General features: G+C 37.2%; 1 long non-coding RNA gene across 3 annotated transcripts in view; it reads right to left on the bottom strand.

Moving 5' to 3' along the window:
• LOC108317754 overlaps positions 1-20,677 on the bottom strand; it is a 153,651-nt gene that overhangs the window by 117,154 nt on the left and 15,820 nt on the right. For 2 of the 3 annotated variants that reach the window (XR_005203427.1, XR_001830878.2), the window contains exon 3: positions 13,153-13,324. This is a non-coding gene — a long non-coding RNA (uncharacterized LOC108317754). The remainder of the gene's footprint in view (positions 1-13,152; positions 13,325-20,677) is intronic. The other variant, XR_001830880.2, reaches the window with a different exon arrangement.

The raw sequence follows: 20,677 nt of genomic DNA, 5'->3' as shown, positions 1-20,677 counted from the left end.
ATTGTTAAGTGTCAAGCTACTTTGTAAGATCATAGCTATTTCCTGAACATCCTCGATGTCTCACAGATGATGCAAATTTCATTTTTAGTGTCATCTATATGTGTGGTATATAATTAGTTGGAATGATAATTCTAAAAGTAGATTAATTAAAGTTCAGTGCACCAACAGAGTCTTGAAAATGCTCTCTCTACTCCTCTTTTTTCCCTTCTTTGCTAGTTCCCTTATTTGATGCCCTCCTAAAACGTGAACATTTTAGGCATCAAGGGGACCAGCCATTGAAAGAAAAAGTTCCTGTACTTGTTTAGAAATTCTGGTGAGGGACAAAAGATAGATCATTTTCCAGGATAAAACTGTCAACGAGGTAATAAAGTTCCAGGCCTTTGGAAAATAGTGTCACTTCCACCTGCCAGCAATAAAAAGCAGAGGAGGAGAATGGTCCCAAGTGAGACCATTACTTCTCATACATTTGCACACGTTAGAATCAGCTGGAGAAGTTTAAGGAACAAAATGCTGGCATCTACCCCAGTGTTTCTGATTTAATAAATATACAGTGGGGCTCAAAATTTGCATTTCTAACTGATAATTTTCAGGCAATGCTGAGGGTTTTTGACCAGTAACCACACTGAGTAGGGACCCTCTAGATGACAAGGATTTGTATATACATGACGGCTGACAAAACGTTGGTCAAGAGCCCTAGTCCTCAAACATTACTGCATGTTACAATCACGTGGAGACCTTAAAACCAATGCCTATGCCATTTCCCAGGTTCCATTTTAATTAATCTGGGGTGTAGTTGATTGTATTAAAATTTTTAGAAGCTCCAGGGGTGATTCTACTGTGCAGCTAAGTTTGATAACCAATGGAAATTGCTCTGAATTTTCCTTTACTTTTTTTCAACTTTTATTTTAGATTCTGAGGGTACAAAATTTAGTCACAAAGGTATACTGTGTGATGCTGAAGCATAGAGCATTATTGAACCTGTCATTAGGAAGTGAACTGTGCATGCTACGGATCTAGGTTGCACACTCCTTGTGAGAATCCAATGCTTAATTATCTGTTACTGTCTCCCATCACCCCCAGATGGGACCATCTAGTTGAGTGCAGACCCAATATGTAGGTTTTTCAACCTTTGTCTCTCTCCTTTCCTCCTTCCCCTTGTATAGCAAAAGCCCCCAACCCCTGGGCCAAGGGTGGGTACCTGTTACCAGCCTGCTAGGAACTGGGCTGCACAGCAGGACGTGAACAGTGGGTGAGGAAGCAAAGCTTCATCTGTACTTACAGCCGTTCCCTATTGTTCTCATTACTGCCTGAACTCTACCTCCTGTCAGATCAGCAGCAGCAGCATTCGATTCTCTTAGAAGCACAAATCCTACTGTGAACAGTGCATGCTAGGGATCTAGGTTGCACACTCCTTTTGAGAATCTGATGTCTAATGATCTGTTACTGTCTCCTGTCACTCCCAGATGGGACTGTCTAATTGCACGAAAACAAGATCACTGAGTCTACACTGTGGTGAGTTATATAATTATTTCATTGTGTATTGCAGTGTAATAATAATAGAAATAAGGTGCACAATTAATGTAATGTGTTCCAATCATCCTGAAACCGTACCCACCTCTCAAGACCATGGAAACATTATCTTCCACTAAATCGGTCCCTTGAGTCAGAGTTTGGAAACTGCTGTTGTATAGTATCTCACAGGGGTTCTCTGGATTTCTTGAATTTGCATGTCAACCTCTAGTGATTGGGGAAACTTTTGTGAACTACATCCTCAAATGTGTTTTCCAAGTTGTGTACACTCTCCTTTTCTCTCAGAAATGCCAATGAGTCATAGGTTTGATCTCTTTACATAATCCCATATTTCTTGGAGGTTTTGTTCACTTTTAGAAATTCTTTTGTTTTTTCTTTGTTTTTGTCTGACTGGGTTTATTTGAAGAACAGGTCTTTGAGATCTGACGTTCTTTCCTCAGGTTGGTCTATTAAGTTGTTAATAATTCCAAGTGTATTATAAAATTCCTATAGTGTTTTTCAATTCCAGAATTTTTTTTTTCCTTAAAAGGGTTATATCATCTTTCCACTCTTGGAATATTTTGCTTGCTTCCTTGGATTGTGTTTCAACTTCTCCAGAATCTCATTGACCTTCTTTGCCATCCAAATTCTGAATTATGTATCTGTCAGGCTTGGTGTTCCTATATCTTTTAAAAGTTGCTGTCACTTGGATAAAGCTTTTGTTTTTATATTATTTCCCGAGGGTTTGACTTTGGTGTATGTTGAGTATAGTTGACTGGCTTCATTTTTTGGTACTTTCAAAGTCCAAGTCTCTGTGCAGGATCTTTATCTGTGGCTAGATTTCTGCGTTGGGTTTCACCAGCAATGTGTGCTGGGAGGATTTTTATTTGGTGGTGTAATTCAGACATGATCCAATAGATGGCTAAGACGCATAATATGAATAGTAAGGCTGACAAGCTCTTAGGCGCTCACCTACTTTGTATTTTGTATTTCAGTGCATTTGCAGCAGTATTCTGGGGTGTGGGAGACAGGGTAGGCAAGAGATGACCCTCTCACCAAGTCCATTTCTAGGACTTTTGGGGAGCCCCCTCCAATCATTGGGCAGCACTCGCCTTTCCTTAGCCCGAGGGATACCCTGGTGGGCTGCACTCCTCTGTTCCTTAGGAGTGACCCTAACCGAAGGTTGCTAAGTTGTCAAGATCCAGCTCTCTGGATCTCATGGCAACCTAACAACTTTAGGTCCCCACTGGTCCTCTGTACTTGGCAGAGTCAGGGCGGGTTGTGGGGTACATCTGTGGGTTATGTGTTGATGCAGTGGGTCAAGGGTGGAGGATGTCTGGGTAGGGCAGGATTGCCATGGTTGTGCAGCTGTTGTGTCACCCATGGCCCAGGGTTTTTTGTCCAGCAGACAGACAGTTGTGGGGCCTTCCCAGCCTATGCTTCCCCTACCATGTCTCTTTCCAGGGTCTGCCTGAAAACTAGCTGGACCAAGCAGCTAGTTTTGTCTGAAGTCTTCTGCACCAAGTTCACTGGACTGTTTATTGTTACCATCTGTGGGGCTCCCTCAGGCAGAGGCCAGAGCTCGAAAGCAGGCTATTCCCTTCCCGGGCTGGGCTTGTGGAGGGAGGCACACCCAGTTCCCAGGCAGGCCCACGAACATACATGCCTCTCACTTCTTAGTGCTCTGAGAGCAGGGGCCCCTCCTACCCTTGAGCTTCAGCCACAGATTTCAGCTCAATATTCCTTAGCTGTGTGCTCAAACGTTTGGTTATTGGGACCAGGCCCATGGCTTTGTCCTCTAGTTCCTCAGGGTTGAAACTGGCCATGCTAGGGAGCAGGCAAAGTGCCCTCAGGCTGACAGGAAAGCACTGAGGCAGTGCAGTGGAGATGGCGCTGTGCGCATCCTCTTGCAGGAGTGGCCTTGGTGAGAGGGCCCCTGTGGTTACATTTTGCTGCAGCTGCCCCATGCACAAAACCTTCTGAGCTCCATGCAGGCTCACGTTCTCCATCTGTCTACACTCCAGGGAATTCCATCTGGCAATTCAAATGCCTATGAGGGGATGTGAGGGTGATCTGGCTGCAACATCTGTCACATCATTGATCGCCATAGTTGATTTGGCTGATCTGGCTGGCTAGGCAGGTGTCCCCTTCCTCCCTCACTGCTCCATATGCGTCCTTCCCAAAGCTGTGTGCTCCATTGAAGAGGACAACCATCTCCGACAGAGGGACAGAGAAGGACCGGTCTTCGGTCAAGGATATACAAGTAACTGTGCTCCCTTGCTAGAACCTCCAAACAAGCTTTCAAATACCTATGTGGGTCGTGGATCGCTTGTAGCTAAGATTTCAGAGGTCCGTGGTGGGAGTGTGTTGCCCTGCAGTTCTTTCATTCACCCCCTCCTTAGGACCTGTTCAGGGCTGGGAGCTGGTTCTGGCATTTGGCAACTCTCTGCAGGGTTCCCAACTTCCTCCTTCTTCCACCTTGCCTGCAACACCTCTCTATTCACTTTCAGTGTTTTCTCTCAAAAGATCTGTTCAAAGTGTGATGGCTTAGTTGACATTTTTATTTCTCTTGGTAGGAGCAGTGCTTCTCGACTGCATCTAGTTGGCCACCTTCTCCCCTCAATCTACTCTGAATTTTAATTCATAGATTCTGTATTCTTTACACACAGCTCCTCCTGAAACTCACCCATCCAGAAAGCACTCATTTCCTCAGATTGCTAGTTTGTTTCAAGCATGTGCTGAACTGTAGGATCTGGAGTTCCAGCTGAGAAACCCAGTAGACAGTGCCTCTATGAGTTTCTCCTCTAAGGCAGTGCCTTTTTGGGTCTCAGTCTCTGCTACTTACTGACTGTGTGATCTCAGTTAAATACGACATTTAAGTTCTTTGTTTTGTCTCCTGTTCTAGGTAAGTATAGGTTATTATAAGCATATATGAAAGAGCTTGGAAAATGCTTGGAAACGCTCAAAAGGCCATAGAGAAGAATTATTATTAATGTATAGGAAGATGGTGCTTGTATATGGTACACAATAGGTCTTTTTAAATTATAGCACTTCTCATTGTCAAAATACAGTCCCAGATAACCTGTTATATGTGAATCCCAAATAATATTGTTACAGAGCAGCAGCTCTTATGCCACCTGCTTGATAAAGTTTTCCAGGGTCCAAAGTAACCAATGTGATTATAATTCTACAGTATAAACATGTAACAGCTTATTCTGTTATTACCTTATGCGTATCTCTCCTAATATAATTCACACATTGAGGACAGAAGCAATGAATTCTCCATGAATATGCTCACTTAGTAGATGCTAATTACCTAAAAATGCATTACTTCTCTGCATAGGTAAGGATAAAATATTACTTCTTTTTCATTGTTAAAAGCAAAAAGATATTCAGACTCTTCTGATTCCATAAGATGTTTTAAAATAATTATTTAGTAAAAAGAGAAATGTAGTTTTATTTGGGGAAATGTTAAGTTTTCAAAATTCTTTATATAATGGCTCCCTCTTCTGGCCAGTATTACAAAATGCAGTTAGGTCTCATACCCCCAAAAAAGTTGTATGAGTCCAAAAGAATACAACTTTTTTTCAGAAACTGTCACAAACTTGACGAACTGCTTCAATGAGATTTTTACTTTGGTCATTGTTTAAATGTATCCTCTCTTTCTAATGGTTCTATGTAAAAGTAAATGTGGCTTTATATGTTTTGTCCCCTCAGATTTTGTCAACTCCCAATTCTTACCTCTCTGTATTCTTCCCTTGACACTTGAGTCCTGCTACGAATCCCAAGACTTCATGCAGACTTGCTGTCTCCTGCTCTGTACCCAACTTTTCATTCTAACATAGAAGAAATTTTATAAAATATATGCTGAAAAAAGCAATGGGAAATTGTGGATAGCTGCACTAACACACTAGTAAAGTTTGATTCCAGAGATGGAATATCTAGCAAAAAGAAAAATGCTCAATAAATCTCTATCGAAAAAGTGTATGAGATATTTTGGGGCTTATGAGCCTCACAAAACCAATTCTTTAGTAGGAATGAAAACCTATTGAAAAGCAAGGTTAATTTTAAGTGAATATAAACATATGTATTTGAATAAAAAGGAATTACAATTAACCGACTTACTGTTTGGGTATAAATTTGCAAAAACATTGTACTACCCTTCTTCCCAGTCTATTTGATGTCTTTTTGACCAACATAACAATATGTGTCCATATTCTTATTTCATATGATGCATTATACTATCTTAAACAGTATTTTAGTGTCTATCTGAGCCTTAGCAAATATAACTTACTTGTTCAATATAACTGAGTATTCAAACGTACTTTAGGTTTGTATTTTAGAAATCCAGGTTGAGGCTTATTGTTATTATAGCTATTGTTTTGTTTGGCTTTTTTTTTTCTTTCTTTTTAAGAGGAACCAAATCTTTTTATGGAATAGGGAGAGAGTGACTCAAACTTAAATAGAAACTGTATTTTTATACTTTATGTTTATTCATGGAAATTATTATTTATTTTTATATGTATTAGAGTGCTCTAGGCCACAATAACAGCTTTTACTTATGCTGGTATATATTGAGACTGTCAGTATGTCTCTTGGGTTAGAGTATATGCAAGAAATTAAATATTTTTATGTTGAGACAAAGATATCCCCTCTATTAAATTCTTGATAAGAAATAAAAAGCTTCTCTACTGTTATATGCTACAAATGTGGAAGAAAAAAAACTTGGTCTTATCTAGTATTTTAATGTTGAAATATTTTAGAGAGTTTTTAAATGAAAAGACAATAATCCCTTGCCTAAAAAGCATATAAACTCTAAAAAGGAATAAATAGGACATTTAATAAATAGGATATTGAAAACTCTAACATTAAAGTAACTATTGAGTCTCTTTTGAACCTCCAATGGACATATTATTTTCACTAACTCATAAATGGAGCCTTATATTTTTTGAAGTTAAATATATAAAGAAAAGAAATGATAGCCAATTATATTTTTGTAATTAATTAAGTCATTATTTATTAAAAGCATACTCTGTCAGGGCTTAATGCTGGGTACTGAAGAAAAACAGTGAATAAAATAGGCAATAATTCTGGTCTTTAATAATAATAACCACAACAATAACAACAGTAACAGTGTTGGATATGTATGTACCAGATTCTAGGTGATGATCTGTTCATCTATTTTATTCCTCAGTTAGCATTTTTAACGAATTTCTTCTTTGTCCTTTTCCTTTCTTTGTTATCCTGCACTTCCCTCACTTCTAGTAAGAATGTCCATAACGACCTGAGCTCATTCTAACAGTATGGCAGAAAGGGGGCTTGGCAGTGGAGAGGAGGACGCTGACTGTTAGTTATCTTCTGTTATAAATGTGGTGTGTTTGAATCCTTCTCCTCACCCCAACTTGTTACAACAAATCTTAGCGATGTTTGGCTTTCTAGGGATTTCTTTTATATTTACACTGTATAGAGATCTGTACTTAAAAGAGGTCTATTATCACGGTCCCATTCACATGGCTTAAAGAGTCAAGAAACTAAGGCAGGAAAAGTAAGACATAGAACAAGCAAGATAGAACAGTGAGAGAAGCCAAGTCAAGAGCACCTCAGTAAATACATTTCAGTTCCATGGACCCTGCTGTGAAAGGCCACCTGCAGGACTGATGAAAAGAAGTGGATCTAGTCTGTGGGTAGTCAGTCTCTCCACTATGTTGTTTGTTTCCTTTGCTGTGCAGTTTTCTTCTTTACCTTGATGTGATCCCATTTGTCCGTCTTTGCTTTGTTTGCCTGCTCTTATGGAGTATTCCTCAAGAAATCTTTGCCCAGACCAACGTCTTGGACTCGTGTGACCTCATAGGTCGTGCACTCAGCTTATAGGTGGCTCATTTTGGGTGTGCCCAGAATAAAAAGGGCTGTAAGGATCTGCATCTTCGCACTCATTTGTATCAGTATCAGCTTTTTTTCTTTATACTGTTTGTTGCTGGTTTGATATAAACTAAAGAGCATCCATGAATCAAATCTCTGTACAAGTTCACCAGTTTTTTATTACAAACCAGTCTGCTGCAATCTAGCCAGCTCAGGTATGCATCTTAAACACATTACACCAGGCCAGACAGATCACACTAGTGATTTCAAAGGGATCTGCATTGCCTTATGTATTTGGAGAATACATTGCAGTACAGAAACACACATTTCCACAATATCTATTATCATTTCCTTAATGTCAACTATTAATTCTACAGATTGCAAATGTAACATGTTCTTTGTTGAAATGTGAAAAACACAGAAATCCAGAAAGAAGAAATAAATGAAGTCATATTCCCTTGAGAAAAAAAAAAGCATTGCATTTCCTTCCAGTCATTTTTTTCTATGTGGATAAATCTGATGTTTGTGTTTTTATATGGTCTGGTTAGGGTCGTGGTGTAATATAACAATGTAAAAGAATTTACTTATTAGAACTGTCAGCTGTCAGTTCAGTGCTATATTTGGTTAATCTTACAGTGCTCTCTCTCTCTCTCTCTCTCTCTCTCTCTCTCTCTCCCTCTCTCTCTTTGTCTCTCTCTCACCCTGTATCTATCTATCAGCAATGAAGGCACTGATGTTGATTAAAGAGTCCCATTCCCAGGGCCAGATATGGATGGGATGTATGATATTTAATTTTATTTATTTCACTGAGGCAAATACAAGAATAAAGCTGTCTTTTGTATGCTGCTTCTTAGCAGTATCAAAGACAAAACCATTAGACAGTCCTACTTCCAAATGTCAATTCTACTGTAGAAGACACTCCTAAACAAAATGTATACAGAAAACCTCAATTACAAACATTTATTAAACTAGCCGTCTTGTCCTAAGGGCAGGTCCCCATGAAATTCAAAGTTCTATCCTAAGCAACCTCACATTTATGAACTGTTCATATGATCATAATTAGAATAAGTATATGTATATGTTTTTTAAGAGATTTCCCAAAAGATGGTTGAAAATATTTCTATTTTAACCGTTTTTCATCTTTTAAAAAATCTTATAAGTTCATGTATATGTAAACTCATTTAAAAGGTCTAGAAACATATAAGCCATATACTAAGTTGTCTAGGTGGTAGGATTGGCTATGGTTTTTCTAATTTTTTATACTTTTATGAATTTCATTTTGTCTAAACGTTTATTTAAAAAACTAAATATGAGTTAATTTTATCAGCAGAGAAAGGAGATATACTCTGGCTTATCAAAAAAAAAAAAAAAAAAAGGAAAAAACCTTTAAAAGATTAAATTAAACAAACCGGACCATCTCCCCTGGACATTATGTTTGTGCACCCAAAAGCAGAAGGTGGAAGGTGAGGGTGTTTTTGACAACACAGGGAGGGGCACACCCAGGCCTATCTCTATTGTACAGGGCTTACTTGCAAAGTCTCCCCTGTTCAGGATCAATGGAAAATTACTTGGCATTTGTCCTTCTGAATATGGCAGCAACATGAATACTGTCTTATTTTCCAAAGCTCAGTTCAGTGATTTGTGTACCTTCCTTGCCATAATCAATGGATCTTGAAAAGCTTTGATTAAAACTACAAAATAACTAGCTTCAGAGTAGTTATTGGTAATTTATTCTATGTAAGCGCAGAACAATAAAAAAACACTTGGGGCTCTCAAAAACATTATGATGCTTTTGAACATCAGTCACTTATTTTCATACTTGCTGTCACTATCTCAGCCAAGGTCCTCATCTCTTCCCATCTAGGTTGTTGCAAGAGCTTCCTGTTTTCAATCTATTTGGCATAACATTTCCAAATGAATCTTTCTAAAGCTCAGTGTTCATATAGATGGTGCTGATTAAAGACATTGATTGTGCACCCATTATCTAGAGAATGAAAACCAGACATCATTTGTGTGCTATACTCATAAACTAATTCTAACCTGTTTTATTATTTTAATCTTCTGCACTTCCCCCATTCCATCCTGTCAGTCCAATCAGTCAGAGCTACTCCTCTGAATGTATTATATACTATTATGCATCAATTCTTTGGCTCATGCTGTTTTGCATTTATTTTATCACTCTGAAATGTCTTTCCCTCAGCCTACCCAAGTCCTCCCAGTTCTCTGAGTACAGCCCTTGGAGACTGTCAAGGAGAGAAGCTTGGCATGTGCCCAGGAGATGCTGCTCAAAAAATGAGGAGCCAGTTATTTCAAGAGAGGAGCCAATGAGAAGAAGGGGATTACCGGGAGGACACTCCAAAATCAATATCGGACGAAGGCAATTCTTGACTTGCAGTTAAAGTGGGAGGATTAAGAACTCTGAGATTTGATAAAAATGACTTGCCAAATCAGACATTCTAAGTAAGTCAGAAAGCAAATGTGAGAGTTTAATTCGTGGATTAAAAAAAAAATTAAATGAGGCATCACTTTGTCATCAGAAAGGCCAGTTCAAGGGTACTGTTATAATATGCACCCTTTAGAGCTGTCCCGTTCTTCTGGTTTGGCATCCTTTGCAGGACTGGGGGATACTCACTGGACACCTGATTCTTCTTGGCCTACTTTAATCCAATCTCCTCTATACTATAAAACTTTTTCAGGTAACTTCAGCACATGGGTGTCATAGCCGCCTCTGACTTCACAGCATCTGTTATCTCTAGGCTTCATTTGGCAATGGATTATATGATTTTCCTATGATTTTGTTGTGAATTTTTGTACTATAATTTATAAACATGTACATTTTTATTTCACTTTCTACAGTTGTGTCTAATATGACTTTTTATTAGATTGTGAAACTAAAACATTTCTCAGTATGGAGATTTATCTCTTTAACCTATATCTCCCTATTAATCTAACATAAAAATATACTCTTTATGGCCATTAAAAATGTTTATCATTTATATTTATTTTTATTTTAAAATTTCTCTTACAATCATTCCCAACAAAAGCAGTATTTATTGCATGACCAGAAATATGTTAATTCACTCTTCTCTTTAACTAGGCCTAAAATCTATGCTGACAGTTCCATCTGTGAAACCATCTCTGAAACTGTCAAAAATTACACCAAAGTGCTCATTCGGAAATAATTATATTGAATAAATTCCATAAATAATATATATACAGTTCAGAGTTAGATTCAAGAAAGCATATATTTGAATTTGGATAATTTGGTTATGAATAATAAAAATCAACTCTGACTTGCTTAAGCAGAAAATAATGTACTGCAAGAATATTCTGTAGTTCAAAATTCATGGGAAGACTTAAGGAGACAACTCAGAAAAAAAGATAAGAACAAGGCTGTAAAGATTACAAGTAGCAGACCCGTTTGAGTTCCACCATCCAGTTGAACAGGGCTCAGACCACTTTTTTCCTTGTATTCACTCTGCTCAAGTTCTTAGTCTTGGGAGAGAAAAAAAAAAAAAAATCAAGATGGCTTCACCTGAGTCATTTCCCCTTCTCAGCCAGCAGAGAGCAAGACATCTTAACTATACAAAAATGAGAAGAAATGATTTTCCCAAAGTAAATCTGGTACTCACCAAAAGGGGAATAATGGAAACATGGCTTCTGAAGAGAACACAACAGGAAGAACTGATGTAAATTATAGTCCAATGCATGTATCTGTGAGGTTTTATAGCTCAAGTTTCATTCTGGTGAATGAATGCTATCATCAGTTTAGAAATAAAGCAGGTGGAATGACTATGCTGGGGCTTTAAGGCAAATGTAGGCAGCTCCATGTAGGCAGTATGGATATGAGCTTTTGGGCAGAATACACAATCAAGTCAATTATGAATGCCAAGTGGGCAGTTTGCCAGGTGAGGATGCCTTCAGGATCCAAACCTCACTGTCTACTTGGACTATCCTCTGAGATCACATTGGTAATTATTCCTACTGGTTCTCATTGAATGGGACCTCTGTATGGGAAAGATAAGTGTTTTACAGTGCAGGTGGGAAAAGACATACTTTACCTAACATAAATTCCTAAACCCCAGAGTTGGTGAAACGAAGTGGCATATGGTTTCAGAAATGTACTCAAGGATACAGGCACTGGGTGAGATAAAGCTGCCCAGTTATGCATCAGGCATCTCTAAGCAAAGGCTAGGTTCTTAAAAATGCTTCTTTCTAAAATTCAGTATCTGGATATACTAACAAATCTAAAAACCATTTGCCAACTGACTTTACTTTGGGAAAAGAATAATACTGTAAGACTAAGATTAAATAGAGCAGAGTTGATCATATAAAGTTTTTAAAAAGAATAATTTATGTACAGTATGTATTTCTCATGCTTGCATTACATTTTCACTGATTCTGTTTTTTTAAAGAATAGTAAGTATGAAGATTACTCTGGAAGAAAATTCAAATTAGTCTATTCTTAGCAGTGGGGCCCAAAGTTCTCATGACTTCTTGGAGACAGAGAAATGTTGTTGAGAAAGTATGATTTTTTTTAGAGTGAGGAGAGCCAGTCTCCATATATACATATTTTAAAGAATGATTATGGTTGCATATGCTGTTCAGAACTGAGCAAGATATTTTATCTTACTAATGAGTATAATAAACCCAGGCCAAAAAATTTAAGATGACTAGAACATGAAGTGCAGACTGAAAATATCAGTACATATTTTTTCTTTGTAGGGGAAACAGAGTCAGGAAACAGTGAGTATGTTCTCAATTTTTTAAATAAACACAAGAAACAAGAAGACAGTAAGTAAGTCCCATTTTAATAGGTAAGTATGGTACTTCAGTTAGAGAACAGACATCATTAGACTGGTTGATCAGAAATCTTTAAATCCCTTACTAAATATATGGAACTTGACTTCTAAAAATGATATTTGTATCTGTTAATTTCTTGTTAGGAAGTGATTAAATGTATGAAGCTGTTTTACTTTGTCGAGCAAAGGGACTAAAGAAAAAGACTAGGAAGTTTTAATTTTTATGATACTCCAAGGATTAAATAGAAAGATGGATCCATATCTGTCTTTTCTTCCTACCAAATAGCTGTGCGGAAATTTAAAAGTTATGTTCTACTGCAAAGTGAAGCTCACTACAGTCAGAGTACACTAAAGAAAAGTAGAAATACAAAGCAATTAAGACATCTGAACATTATGCCTTCTCCAAAACAGCTACATTTAAATGTTTCATTCAGTGCACACAGAACATGTCCAATATCTTATACTTATTTCCCCTACATAAAGACAGCATTGGAGACTCAACACAAAAACATTGGTAAGAACATTTTTACATGTCCCAAAATCACTGTTTAACATGAATATTGCCGTCAGCAGACATTAAAGCCATCAAAACCAATTTAAACATGGCCACGAAGTTGTAACGTTGTACTGAAGGGCACATCACTAAAGTGTCTTAATTCCATCTGCAGACATTAAACCAATATGAAAGCTAGTAATATTACTGACTCTCTGTAGAGCACATCCTTGCACAGGAAAATAAAGGAAACATTATAAAGAAGCTCTATAATGATGGTTTCACAATAAAAAATTCTTTCTACTAAGGAGAATGTTGTTATAGCAAATTTCCAAAGCAATGAACTAGGAAATATATAATTCTACTTTATATTACTTTTAGAGGTGCATAAAGGTTATCTGTGTGTTGGGAGGGTGGCAAGTAAATAAGCTAGAAGAAACTAAAATGTTAATGTAGCTTCCAAAGCAATTAATAATTATTATTACTCACCTGAATTCATGTTTCCTGGAAGTGCTTCCTAGAGACAACAGTCCCTCTGACTTCTTTGTCACTGGTGGCTCGAGTCCCTATTTCATGCAAACATTCCAAATCCTAGGCAGGGACCATCATTCAGCCATAGTTGTCACTACCTCTTGATTTACTGTCTGATGAGGTCACGTTCCTGATAAAAACAGTGGGGGAAGAAAGCTCTTTTAGATCATGGTGGAGCAAACCACCTGATGAAATTGCTTTAGGGAAACTCAATCTTATTTTATAGAGAAATATATCAAGTATTTTCCCCCAAGAAAACGCTAATCGGGATCATCTCCACTTGACGACTTCCGCTAGACGTAGAAAACACTGACCACAAAATGTAAAAGTACTAATGTATTTTGAAATTCCAGAAAGATTTGCATATGCATTTTAAAAAGGTTATCAAGAAGCAAAACAATATATGAGAGTTTTAGGCAGTGAACAGTTAGTTCTTCCCAAGGGCCTTCTTATCACTTAAATCCTTCCCCAAATAAGTGGCTGATTATTATTTAGTTCTGTAATGCAGCACTCTTCTTAATGAAGTATTTCATTAGCTTTTCTTTATCTTTCACTGGATTCAGATTAAAGCTGTGTGAGGTTTCAGAATAACATTTCTAAGACGAAAGAGCTTTAAAAGGAACTTACAAAATACCAGCGCTGCCCTAATCAATAGAGACAAGTATACATTCAGCGGCTCCTGCACGCAGAGCACTGTTCCAGGTGCTGAACAAAACTCAAATGCCTGCCTGCCCAGAGCATACATTCTAGTGTCTGTATGCTGAGTGAGGAAGCAAAAGCCATGTCCAAGTATTTAAAAAGCTAAACAAATAAATGAACAAGATAATTTCAGATAGTTCTAGGATGAAAGGAAGTTAGGGTGCTGTAAGAAGAAATGATCGTAAGGAACAGGGTGGGAGAGGGTTAACTTGGATTGGTTTTCTAGGGAAACACCTTGCTGAGGATGTCACACCTTATGTAAGGCTAAAATAACCAGAAAAATGAGTCATTTCAAGACCTAGAGTCATAACATTCCAGACAAAAGGAACAATATGTGCAAATCTTTTCAGGTGGGAATGAATGCCACCCATTGGAAGAAAGAAAATCTGGTGTGAATGGGAGGAAATAAGATCAGAGGCAAGCGAGGGCTACATTACATGGGCTTTGATAAGGGGTTTGAGTTATCTTCTAGACATAGTAAGCAGTGCAATGGCATACTTTAATTTACTTTTTTAAAAAAATTTCAGCTTTTATTTTGAATACAGGTATACAAATGTAGGTTTGTTACATGGGTATATTGCATTCAAGTAACGAGCATAATATCCAATAGGTACTTTTCAATCCATGTTCCCGCTCCCCACTCCACTAGTCTACTGTTCCCATGTTTATGTCCATGTGTGCTCAAAGTTTAGCTCTAACTTATAAGGGAGAACATGCCATATTTGGTTTTCTGCTCCTACATTAATTTGCATAGACTCATGACTTCTAGCTCCATCTATGTTGTTTCAAAGGAAATTAGTTCATTATTTTTTATGTGTACATGTACCACATTTTCTTAATCCAGTCCACCACTGATGGACGCCTAGGTTGATTCCATGTCTTTGCTATTATAAATAGTGTGGTGATGAACATGAGTGCATGTACCTATAGTAATGTAATGATCTATTTTCCTTTGGGTATATACTCAGCAATGGGATTTCAGAGTCAAATGGTAGCTCTATTTTAAGTTCTTTGAGAAATCTCTGAACTGCTTTGCACAGTGGCTGAACTAATTTACATGCCCATCAACAGTGTATAAGCATTCCCTTTTCTGCACAGATTCACCAGCATCTGTTGTTTTTTGACTTTTTAATAATAGCCATTCTGACTGGTGTGAGGTGGTATCTCATTGTGGTTTTGATTTGCATTTCTCTGATGATTATTGATGATGAGCGTTTTTTCATATGTTTTTTGGCTGCTTACCTATCCTCTCTTGAGAAGAGTCTGTTCATCTACTTTGCTCACTTTTTAATGGGGTTACTTTTTGCCTGTTGATTTATTTAAGTTCCTTATAGATTCTGGATATTAGACCTTGGTCCGATGCAGTTTGTGGCTATTTTCTCTCATTCTATAGGTTGTTTTTTTATTCTTTTGGTAGTTTCTTTTGCTGTGCAGAAACTCTTTAATTAGGTCCTATTTGTCAAGTGTTGTTTTTCTTGCAATTGCTTTTGTGAGCTTAATCATAAATTGTTCACCAAGGTTGATGTCAAGAAGGGCATTTTCTAGGTTTTCTTCTAGGATTTTCATAATTTTAGTCTTACATTTAAATCTTCAGCCCATATTGTGTTAATTTTTGTGTGTCATGAAAGATAAGTGTCCAGTTTTGTTCTGCACATGACTAGCCAGTTATCCCAGCACCATTTATTGAACAGAGAGTATTTTTTTCCCGTTGCTTGCTCTCATTTTTGTTGGCCCTTGTTGAAGATCACATGGTTGTAGGTGTGTTGCTTTATTTCTGAGTTTTACATTCTGCTCCACTGGTCTATGTATCTGCTTTTGTACCAGTACCATGCTGTTTTCATTACTGACAGTTGCCTTATAGTATAGTTTGAAGTTGGCTAGAGTGATGCCTCTGGTTTATTCTTTTTGCTTTGGATTGCTTTGGCTAATTCGGCTCTTTTTTTGATTTGATATGAATTTTAGAGCAGTTATTTCCAACTATGTGAAGAATGACATTGGTAATTCGATAGAAGTAACACTGAGTTTTTAAATTTATTTAGGCAGTGTCACCATTTTAACGATATTAATTTTTCTAATCCGTGAGTATGGAACATTTTGCCGTTTATTTGTGTCATCACTGATTTCTTTCAGCAGTGCTTTGTAGTTCTCCTTGTAGTGCTCTTACACCTCCTTGGCTAGCTGTCTTCCTAGGTATTTCAATTTCTTTGTGGCTATTATAAATGGGATTGTGTTCTTGATTTGACTCTCAGTCTATGTGTTATTGGGAAATAGAAATGCTACTGGTATTTGAACACTGATTTTGTAAACTGAAGCCCTGCTAAAATCATTTAGCAGTTCCGGTGGCCTTTTGGTGGAGTCTTTAGGGTTTTCTACATATAGAATCATTTTTCAGTAAAAAAAAGATGATGATTTGACATGTTTTTCCTGTTTGGATGCCTTAATTTACACTTTTAATGAATTATTCTGATTGCCAGCTGGAGTAGGAGCAGGGCAAGTGTAGAAGCAGGGATTGAAGTTAGGATGCTTTTCTCTAGGCAAAATTTGATAGGGATTTGGACTACAGTGTTAAAATGGAGGAAGACAGAGGTACTATGGCAGAGAGTTGAGACCAAAATTATATTTTGTAAATGAGAAAAATACCTATTTCATAAGTTTCTTTCAATACATTTCCATATTCAAATATTTATTGAATGTCTAATAAGTTCTGATTTTGTAATTGAGAGGTATCACAGCGAAAAACGAAAAGTCTTGTAAAAATATTTTAAAGTACATTAGAAAAAAATAATAGATCTAATATTTAAAAATAAAGAATGAAATATTTTCATTTGCTTTCTTTTAACAGTCTTTTAAATAAAGAATATACCTGCACTACAGGAAAAAAACAAAAATATGCAAGAAAAAAAAAAAACCAGAAATTAGAAATCATCAGTAAATTTAAGAAAGAAAACCACTGGTACTACTTTTCAACTGAGTCATCCCCATTTTTTCTCTTGCTTGTAACTAGTGTTTTCTTAATGATAATAAAGCCTGAAAAAAAATGTATAGTTACGAAATGTTGGTATATGGTTGGAATTTAAACAATTTGGTAATTATTTCACCAAGTAGCAGTTAAAGGATTATACCCCAGCCTTGGCCATGGCTGACTAGAAAACAAAGCCTGAGGCCATCACAAAAGCAACAAATGAGAGGGAAATGTGAGGTGGGTTGGGGAAAAGATGAAACAAATTCAAGTGGTACATGAGAAGACTGGCCTGCTTCATGAAGAGACACATCCAAAAGGATGTCTTTGGTCAAGCTATACAATAACACCATGCTTTGGAACTGTCCGTAAGTGGAGGAAAAGGAGAAAAATCAACCTGCTTCTTCCCTCTTCCCTCCTGTCTCCCCCTGGTAAACATTTTTTAATGGAAATTTGATGCTTTGCCCCACTTTGGGGCTGGGCCTACTAATGTTTTGGCAGTCTCAAAAGAGGCCAGATTTTACCTCTGTGGCCCAATTCTTCATAGAAGCCCAGAAGTGTGAGAAGAGCAAGAGATTTCCTGCAATGGTATCAATGTTCCGTCACCATCCTGTGTCAGTAGCAGGTGCAATAAAGAAGCAATCAGCTGAGGTTTCATGGCACATGAGGCCAAGGAGACATGAGATGACTATAAGGGTCAATCATACAATACAGCCCTGAAGCCAACTACTTTAAGCATTTACTAACAAAACCTAAGGGTCTAGTTTCTTTCTGAGTCAACTTGGATGTTTTCTGTAAAAAAAATAAAATAAAATATGTTTTGTCTCTAAGAACAAAAATGCTTTAAAATTTGAAAATCTGGCCGGACGCGGTGGCTCACGCCTATAATCCCAGCACTTTGGGAGGCCAAGGTGGGTGGATCACGAGGTCAAGAGATCGAGACCATCCTGGTCAACATGGTGAAACCCCGTCTCTACTAAAACTACAAAAAATTAGCTGGGCATGGTGGCGCGTGCCTGTAATCCCAGCTACTCAGGAGGCTGAGGCAGGACAATTGCCTGAACCCAGGAGGCGGAGGTTGCGGTGAGCAGAGATCACGCCATTGCGCTCCAGCCTGGGTAACAAGAGCGAAACTCCTAAAAAAAAAAAAAAAAAAAAAATTTGAAAATCTATCTGTCTATGGCACATATACATACAAATATACATACATATTCTATATAGAATATAAATATAATATATTCTTAAAAATCTGGAGACAGTCTAACTTTTTTTTCCTAATAAGCAATTCTTTTTTTTTTAAATAATTTTTTATTTGCTTAGAGGCAGGCAGGCGGGCTTGCATTTATTTATTTATTTATTTTCTAATTATTATTATTATTTAACATAAAGACAGCGTTTCTTTTTGGGGGAGAATATTTATTTATTTGTTTATTTTCCCATTTATTTATTTTATTGCATTTTAGGTTTTGGGGTACATGTGAAGAACATGCAATTCTTAAAAGAGTTTTCTTTTCCTCCCAGAGATAAGCTACACTTTATCTTAGCAAAGGTGGAGAAGCCTGCTGGGATGAAAAAACCTGGTCATGTGATCTCTTTATCCCAGATCCCACCTGCCTGAGCTAGATCTGACCCACTTGACAGGCTTTCAAAGTGTCCAGCCAGCCTGGAGTTAACCAGGCATCCAGCCCATTGGACACAGGCCTGAAGCTTTTCATACTCTTCAGAGAGCAAAGACTTGTCCAACTACTTTCTAGTTTAGTAATTTGCATGCTAAGATCCAGTCACTATTTAGATAGCGGTTTGTGTGTATATTTAGTTTGAGCTATATGAGCACTTTTAAAATCTTTCTAAACTTGAGTTTGAAGCCAATTTTTGCTTTAGATTTTTTTCCTTCTCTCCTATCAAAAAGATACATATTTAGATAGTCTTTGGTTTTAAACTACAACTGTTTGGCCATACTATTAACAGAAACATTTGTGCTTTTAACTACAGCCTCTCATTTTACATCAGTGAAAACAGTAAGATCGTAATTAAATCAAGCCTACAGTGGGTCTCTCCAGAATTTGGCCATTGTATACTTCTAATTTCTATACTCAGTGAGAAAAAAAACAGTGTGATCCCAGGATAAACCCTTCTGCTTATCCAATAATGGTGGAAAAGCTTGGGAAAGGACTAAACTGTATGCCCTCAAAATATCCTCTTATGACCTCTGCTTCTCTAACTTTTGATAAGAGTCAGAAAACAGTAATTTGATGTTATAGTTTCTGACAACGGTCTAAAGTATAAGTATTCTAGGATCATAGTTAAGGGCAAATTCTTATGCTTTCAATATCAAATGTGTGGATTGAAAGGTTAACATCTTTTGTGAACAAGTGTACAACGTTTTAAGCCAAGCACTTCATAGGAGGAAAATATATGGTATGACTTCCTCCTGCTAGAAACTTCTAACAGCCTTTCTACCAATTCATTTCTTTTCTGTTGAGTTGGGAATGAACATATAATTATATGCCAATTTCCCACTGATACCAACAGTGTCCCCAAGTATTTTAAAAATAAGGATAATATTGAGACTGTAGGGAATAACTTCTGTTTTTACTAACATGTCTTTTAGAATCTGCCAGATTTGAATATTCTCTCCTTATATCTAAATTAGAAATTTAATAATATTAAATCATATGTTATTACCATTAAATCCTTGACTAGAATTACTATTTTCTATTTTTAATTTAGAAATAAGATATTGTCAACTATATAGAGACTACTTACACATTTTAAGAAAATTGGTGATAACTTCTGGTGGTGGAAAAAATTCTGGTAAAGATTTATCTCAGTTCAATAGAAAAATTTCAGGACTTTGATGGTTGTTTTTGTAAACTTGGGTATTCCAGAGGTGTCCACATTAAACATTGTTTCTGGGTATGTCTGTGAGGTGTTTCTGGATGAAATTAGCATTGAACCTATAGACTCAGTAAAGCATATTTCCCTCTCTTATGAGGTTGAGCAGCATCCAATCCTTTTGAGGGCCTGAATAGAACAAAAGATGGACTGAAAGAGCAGCTTGCCCTTCTTTGTCTGCCTCAGTACTCGAGCTGTGATGTCTCATCTTCTCCTGTGCTTGGACTGGGATTTACATCATTGGCTCCTTTGGTTCTCAAGCCTCATACTCAGAAAAAATTACACCACCAGCTTTCCTTGGTCTCCAGCTTACAGATGGCAAGTTACAGGACTTCTCAGCCTCCAGAATCTCATAATAAATCAATCAATAATAAATAAATAGATACCTAAATACATAGATATAGATATTGGTTCTGTTTCTCTGAGAACCTTGACTAATCTGAAGTCTAAATAAGGGAGGCAGCAATTAGCATGAATAGGCTGTAGTTATTAAAAGACATGACACAGAAGCATGGGAATAGCGTAATGTATGTTGGTCTCCACTTAAATCTCCTTTATCAGAACAGTTTGCAGATTTCCCCCTCCTGTCAATGTTGATATCAAGAGCTCATAGCTTCCCTTCTTCTGCAAAATTGCCATAGGCCAATAGGAGCAACCTCTTCACCTGGAAATGCGTAGAGAGATCTGCCCCTTTTCCCCTAGAGGAGCATCTGACGTCTTAAAATCCAACTGGTGTTTGGTACAAGAGCCTGCCCTGCTTCTAAGGAACCCAACTGTGGTAGGTTGGAGAATGACGTTTATATAAAATTTCCTTTTTTTTTTCCTTTTTACAGCATAAAACTAGGAACTTACTAATTCAAACACCTTTATTGGGCCATTTAATTTCTTGGACCACTTTATAACATCTTTGACAGTATTTTATCTATTTTG

Source organism: Cebus imitator, unplaced genomic scaffold (genome assembly GCF_001604975.1).
Source record: "Cebus imitator isolate Cc_AM_T3 unplaced genomic scaffold, Cebus_imitator-1.0 Scaffold10, whole genome shotgun sequence".
In the NCBI taxonomy this organism is placed as follows: Eukaryota; Metazoa; Chordata; class Mammalia; order Primates; family Cebidae; genus Cebus; species Cebus imitator.
The sequence above is the reverse complement of the archived record's forward strand: the minus strand, read 5'-3'. Positions and strand labels throughout refer to the sequence as shown.